Source organism: Rhyacophila brunnea, unplaced genomic scaffold (assembly GCF_057557595.1).
Source record: "Rhyacophila brunnea isolate RB1 unplaced genomic scaffold, BYU_Rbru_1.0 scaffold_14, whole genome shotgun sequence".
In the NCBI taxonomy this organism is placed as follows: Eukaryota; Metazoa; Arthropoda; class Insecta; order Trichoptera; family Rhyacophilidae; genus Rhyacophila; species Rhyacophila brunnea.
Window position 1 is genome coordinate 21,669,928 of NW_028232796.1, and position 7,883 is coordinate 21,677,810.

General features: G+C 29.1%; 1 long non-coding RNA gene across 1 annotated transcript in view; it reads right to left on the reverse strand.

Annotated features, from left to right (window-relative positions):
* Window positions 1–6,398, reverse strand: part of LOC147075707 (uncharacterized) — a 224,218-nt gene extending 217,820 nt beyond the window's left edge. The window contains exon 1 of the long non-coding RNA XR_015069952.1: window positions 6,181–6,398. This is a non-coding gene — a long non-coding RNA (uncharacterized LOC147075707). The remainder of the gene's footprint in view (window positions 1–6,180) is intronic.
* Between the last annotated feature and the right edge of the window lie 1,485 nt (window positions 6,399–7,883).

Here is a 7,883-nt window from a genome sequence, read left to right on the forward strand (position 1 = left end):
ACTATATTTTATTCAATGAATAATACATATGATTTAAGAGTGTTGCATTCACTATAATTGAACGTACCTATATTATAATATGTAAAAACTCAAAAGCACACCTTTCATCAAAAAAATAAGTATTTTTTCTTTTTCTTCACAAGATTGGGAGAATGTAATATTCTTTATTGGACACTTTATTGTTATTATTAAATTATTAGCATTTGCAAGAACATTACGACAATTTTTTTAAAATATCCTGACGTCACCTAGAAATAAAATCACAAAACCCGATTGATAATATTAACGTAATTTAAAAAGCGCTTCATTTATATGACCACTATTAATTAATTTTGTTGTAATTTGGTAGGACACATGTGACTCAATTGGTAAAGCACATTCACCGGAATTCAATTGATGCGGGTGCGTCATATTTTTTTCTTGAAGATGCGTCTCTGGGGTGTTTTTAAATTATGTATGTTCAAGAAAATACTATCAAGTGCAATTACGTTAAAACTAAAATTTGGATAGAAGCCTACCATACTTCATACAATTCGATAGACCGACTGAGGTTACGTGCCGTAAAGTCCATACAAAAAAAATATCACAATTGTTTCACAAATAATCCGACATTTATTTATTTCAAGACAGATGGCGCGTTGTGGTATATTTTTTAAACCTTTGCAGATTGTTTTGTAATCTGTATAATACATTCCTAGATAATCATCTGTCGTTGGAAAATTAAAGTGATTATCTAGAATTTATATGTTAATATGCAATTAAAAAATATTTTTCTTAAGAAGGTAGGCTTTATATAGTATGGAATCTTCGCCACTGGTGTATGCCATAACAATGCACTTCTCTACTGATCATCATTATTAGTAGAGACTAGAGATGTAAGGTTGTATCTAGAGGAAATTTCAACACATAAAAAATATGTACCTATACTCACAAAAACGTAGCATTATCATAATTTCAATATTATACTTACTGTATATCATAATATTCATAATACAGTATAATATTAATGCATTTATTTGACTTGCTCAGTGCTCGCCTAACCATACTCAAATGCGTACAGAATCTTAATTATCTTCATTTTCAAAATACTTGTTATGTGCTTAATTTGTCAGTATAAAATCTTGTACTATTATAATATCATTGATTTAACATTTTATAATTAAATAAAAGTATCTAGGATTTTAATCGTAAGTCATAGTATAATGGAAGAAGAAACCTTACTCTAATTAGGAAAATATAACCCCTAATACCTTTGGTTTAATAAAGTTTAAAGCAGTAAACTACAGATAAGTAATATAACTTTATGGTAAATAAGCGAGAATACTAATTAAAGGTTTTCATACGATATATTACGGTGTGCCACAGTTCTTTTTTACATAAATACCGTATTTTGTACACATTTTAAAATTCTAAACTATAATCGCCATTTAAAATTAACCATTTCTTTTATTGAACGAATAATTCACAAGATGTAAGAATGTACCATTCTGATTATTGAACATACATAATTTTAATAAAACAAAAACCGATTGCCAAAGTAGCTTGATTTAGAAGAACGCTGATAAGTAGGTATTAAAAAGGCCAATAGTTAATATTTGTCCTAATTAGTACGTCGCCTTGTAGCATAGAGGTAAATGCAACGGACGGGGCGTAAGCCCAGGGTGGCTTACTTTTTTCAAAAAGATTTTTCTATTGGTTATAATATATTTTCTCAGAAAGTGTTTTTCAAAATTATGTATGTTCAATAATCGACATTGTTTAATATGATTTTTTTAACATCAGTATAGATACACAAACACGAAATACACTTTCAGTATTAATAAATAAAATGAATGTAAGTGTATTTAATTTACTATTTTGCCCCCTAAAAATGAATAATCAATTACACACATTTCTGTGTAAAATAGTGTAGTCAAATTTGAAAAGTTGTATTTTGTGCATTATAATACTGGCAGGCTTTCACAATTTTTTGTATTTGAACACATAACTATTGGCAATCTCGTTCTACATAGAAGAAATTATTCCCCTTAATTTTACTTGAATTAAGTACCTACTTAAAGTAATAATTTTACTTATAAAAGGTTTTATTATATCACATGATTTTACTCTATACATGTGTTCACATATTATATCTTTTTTCAACGTATATTTAATCTCGCAAAAATACTTTGTTCGACGTACTTAATTGGATTTAACTAATCATAACTACTTCCTACTTTAGTAAAAACACAGTAAAATATCAATACAAACTGTGTGACAAAATATCCCTTTAATAACAACAATAATGTATTGGTGAAAACCGAATTTAACATTTAGTTTATTAAGGTATCAAATTAGATCACTATGAAACAGAAATTAATAACAACATCGCCAGTATATCTCTATGCACTAAGTATATATTTTAAGTAAATGAAAATTTTCAATAAAATAAAGAAAAAAAGAACCACCTTGTAAGTAAAAATAGTCATAAAAATTATAGAAATATGACAGTTTTTATTTCTAAAACTATTTAATATCGCATTATGCTGTTAAATACATTTCGTTTAAGAGTGCAGTATTGATTAGTATTACGTATATCCCTGACATATATTTGTACGAATTATTAAAAAATACACCCCACCTGATACGTGCGTAAAAATCATTATTTAAAAATAAACAATAAAATCAAATAGCAACAAAATGTAGCCTTTAAATGTTTAAATCGACGCTCATTGCGTGTAGTTCTCCACAAAGTGGGAAGAGCAAATAGCTTTCATTGATTAAATTTGAATATCCAAATCTAGTGAGGTAGGCACTCGTGTGATCGTAAGTATTTAAAAGGAATTTCATATCAAACAAACTCATTGGTAATTTTAATCCCTCTTTCATTTCTACGTTAAAATAAGAGTTTTAATAAGAGTCTCAACTCCCATTACACAAATAAGATTATTTTTACACAATACCGAAAATATTCTTATTTGTCTATTTTAATGACAAATTCGAAGAATTATATTTTCACTCACACTAATGTTATTTTTGCATGTGTAAGGAAAAGGTAGATAAGCCTAGAATATTATATAGAACAAAAAGAAGGTTGATTTTTGAGCTTTATTTGACTCGCCTAGATTCTCCTTTACATATACCTAATATAATATACATTGTTTTCACTTTGGCATATTCAACTCATTTTTTTTCAATATCACATATTGTCATATTATGCATGGAAACAATAACGAAATGTTTGCATCATGCAGTTATCTCCTTTGATGAAAATTAGGGCGACTTCATCGGCCATGCCATGTATCGCGGATGGAAGACACCCAGTCACCCAACAGGCTTTTCTTCGATATAACGGAGGGTAAAATTGTAACCTAAATGAGGCGGTTGGATGTGTATAAATAAACATACATCCCTAATACTAAGGCAAGTGGAGGAAGCTTGTGATACACAGCTGATGGGAGACATTTACTTATAGATGTGATAGATACCAGTAGGAATTATATTATAGATGGAAAAAATAATTTCAACCAAATACTTTTATAGATAGATCAATCAAAGCTTAGAGGTACAGAATTAATATGAAGATTCTGTTTTTGTTAAAATTGTATGGAATCGACGTAATAACAGTTAATTCAAAACTCTATCAAAAGTTTCTCTATTTCTTAATTTTAATATTACATAAAGTGGAACCACATTTCTTTTGTCCAAAATTCACGTTTTCTCGCTAGTTTCGTGTAGTTTCTTGCGATTCCATTGAAATCCCGGTTTTACGTTTGTAATTCCCGCAATTTACGTCTAATATACGTACAAATTTTAAATATTCACAAGTTTACATACGCCCATATATAAATTATATTTTTAGATACATTTCTTGATGTGCTGGGTACCACGTTTCAATTATAATATAATGGCTTTGGTTAATAATTGACAGAACACATTATAACTAGATATATTATGTACTACAAAATTTGGCTCACATGAAGACTTATGCTAAGCTATATTTTAAGATAGGGTCTATCAATCAACCTAGTTCACTCCGTGTGCTTCCATGTACTTTTATTTTTCTTATTTTATGTCATGTCGTGAACGCTTTGAATTTATAATTTGTTATGTTCATTATATTATTTAAAATAAAATAAAGTGGAATTAAATTTGAAATTTTAAAATTTGAAATGCGTTCCACAATAATTTACTTTTAAGCGCCAAGTTGAACGAATCAAATTAAATATGACCATAAAGAAATAATTAGGATTTACTATTTATATCATCTCCCGTAAAACTTATTTGTCTTTACTGACCTTTCAATAAGGCAGTGTTGTAATAACTCCTCGTTATTAAAATTTACGTTGTTTTTATTTTTTTAAAAAAGCCTGAATTTTACCATTTCGACACTACGAACTATTGAATATACAATATTTCCTAAGTATGTCTTTAAAGAAATGATTGCCTAATGCAATATAATATAATACATATTAAGTAATTAATTACCTATCTTGGTAGTCATATTATAGTCTTCTTAAATATATAGATGGACTATTAATTATTGTAAAATGAATTTTTCTCATTTAAGAAATAATTTACACCTATGAATCGTAATTTAGAATTATTTTTTTCTTGGTTTTATTAAATATAAGTCCACCTACTAATATTTTATTGAAGGATCATTTTATAGCAGTTTTCAATATACGCAATAATAATATGTCTCACAAATGATAAATAACGTGCAATAATTTTTTTCATTGCACTGACGTGAAATTTGTCATTGTAACATGCAAATTGTCATTTTTTATTCAGCAAAGTGAACTTTGTAATCTCAAAATAAATTAATAACAATGAAATTCTTGCATAAGACAGTCATGCTATTTTATATTACCGACTGTATTCAGGCAATTTTAAGTATATTAATTACCTTAATTCTTTCATAAAATATAATATTTAAAAAAAAAAATACACAATTCATCATTTATGTTTTAGCACCTTATCTATTTTACAACCTTTTAGTATAAAATTCCGATATGGAATTTATTGTCATTTTTCTTTAAAAAATTGTTTTTCACAATCTTTATTTTATTTTTCCATAATATTTTACTATTACGTTGCCTTAAAAACTTTTTAAATCTCCAAGTCCCTCAGTATCCAAATATATGTATGTAGTAAGATGACAAAATATGATATATCAGTTTTTTTGTCAAATTGAGTTATTATACATTCAGACTCGTCTCAGTGTATCTACAAGATGTCGAAATATGGTACGCTAGGTCTTATAGGTTGGAAGAAATAAGTTGTGTCAATGTGTGATGATGATAATAATATTATGTCCATTGTTCGAATTTCTTTCGAAGTTTAAAATTGCTCTCGTGAACAATTTAGAAAAACGGACATATCGTGTTTTACCATCTTCCTATGTCCTACAATAATAAATGAATGTAAATAGGTAATACCTACATCGCTTTTAATTACTTTTACATCAGATGTTTCTTTGGACAAGGTTTTTTAAATAAATATTACCTATTTAATATATTATACTTAAATACATATTAATACTTTTAATACCGTATTGTTTCTCAAAATTAAACGTATAATTTTTTTAAAACGAAATCTTATAGCTAAGTCGTATATTTTATCACAAGTAATAAATTTACTATCGATAAGAAAATTGTGTTTTGCCACTTTTAACGGTTTAGATAAGGCTATTTTTTAATGAGTAATAAGAGAATTTTCCTCAGTGAGAAAATTACCAGGACACATATGCAGTACCTAATAACTAACTTGACATTCGTAACATGTTTATTTTATTGCTATTATTGTAGAATTTTTACTCATCATTTCATAATATATTATATTTGTTCATATCGTGTTTTACGTATTTGAACTAGTACCTAGACAATGTGTAAAAAAAATAAAAAAAAGTTTTGTGCTTTCAATAACGTTTCATTGTAGTTATTATATTTGTAGTTTTTTGGTGACTCTTAAATTAATCTGTAAAAAGTTTTCTAAATACGTACGTGTGGTGAATTAAAGTTTTTGCTTAAAAACAAAAACAAACCTTTTTTCGCTTAAGAAATTACGACATAAATCCTATAATCTGAAACACAATCACATAAAAAAACAACAAACGAAACATCACAAGTCACACAGGCAAAAAACAAAAGTTATGGGAAAAAGACGTAATAACAGCAAAGAAAATTTTAATAATAGTACCTATAAAACAATGGGCAACTATCGGTTAGATTTTATATTACCAAGTTCAGAGTATCTTATATAAAACACTTTAAATTGTAAACGTCATGTGCATTCACTAGATATCATAGACGGAAAGTGTTCGCGTTTTGGATTTTAACACTCCGCTTTTTAGAAATAAATACACCTCCGCGAATAGTAAAAAGAAAAGAAACACGCAGTACGAACGTCCGCGCTCCAACTCGGTCTACGATAGACTGACACGGTCGGATACTTACAAGCCTACTGACTGTTCCGGATGATAGAGAGAGAAAATCGAGCAATAAAGAATTTTCCACTCACAAAAAGGAGACGGAACTATTCTATCGCGTCGCCTCCAGTTCCGGATAGGAGAGGGACAAACATTCGAAGAGGTTTGTGAAAAATCCGCGCGGCAAAGAGGGACAGGAGTAGGTGTTTCTGTGTTATGCAAGCATGCGCGGATTTAATCAAAGGTGGAACGTATGTTCTATCCGTTTCCTTTTCCTCTGGCCGTATTTCTCTTTTCCTTGCGATATGTGTGTCCCTCTTTGATCGTAGGTGAATTGCTACGGTGTAGGTGTGTAGCAGAATTTGTAGATTACCTTTAGTTTTGATGTGTGCCTTCCAAACGTTCATATTATATTGAAAATTTCCTTATTATTTCCTTTGGTTATATTGAAAAGCGCACGGATGTTCCTACTATAATAACAAGAAACAAACTTGTATTGCTTCGGTTATACAAATTTCTAGTATTCCATGCCGAAATAGGCTTTCTGAAACACCAGTTTTATAGCGACAGTGAAAGAAGTTTGTGGGATACACAGAAATGAGTTGTAAACCTGTCAATGTAATTCGACTTTCAAAAAATGAAAATTCTTAAATATAAAATATATCATATTATTAACTACAGAAATGTCTGCGATTTATAAAGAGGGGCATATATTTACGAAATTGTCGAGAATTAATCAAAATAAAATACAATATCGATATTCCTTAGCCAAAAGGTCGTTAGTGACAATTTGCAACTTCACAACATTTTTTTGATAGTTACCTACGTCATATATTTTCCACTAACTACTATTAATAGAAATTGTATCTTCGTCACGGAATAACTCTTGCTGACGCACTTTTGGGACTATGAGGATAACATTCTAAATAGGTAATCTAACTTTAAAAATAACTGATTTTCTAAGAATAAACGTTCCTAATACCTAGCGCCCACTATGACGGCCAGTCGCTGCAATGTAATTTATACTGTCTGGGTATTTATAGAGAGGCGCGATAAATCGGTGTGTCACTTTAGAAGTACGTAATAAAGTGAGGTAGGTATGCATGAGGTAGCTCGGAGTTAAGGGGGAATCATTGTGCATCGAAACCGTCTGGTGGTTAGCCCACCCACGTGCTTCATCAGACGGACGTCAGTGAGCGCAAGCTCTAACTTTCATTTGACTTAGTACCCTCGATAGAAAATACTTATTCCACAAACTATTATGAAAATCAGAAACGATTTCATTCACATAATTTTCAAGTCTTACTAAAATGACGAATTATTCCTAAATTGTGTGGAATAAGCATATTATATTATTTTTTTAAGTAATATAATACCTTCGCACGAAAATTATTTCTATAATAATATAATTATTTATTATACGACTTAACTGGATGTTTTGAAATACGATGCTCAATTTAACGCACTGCTCATA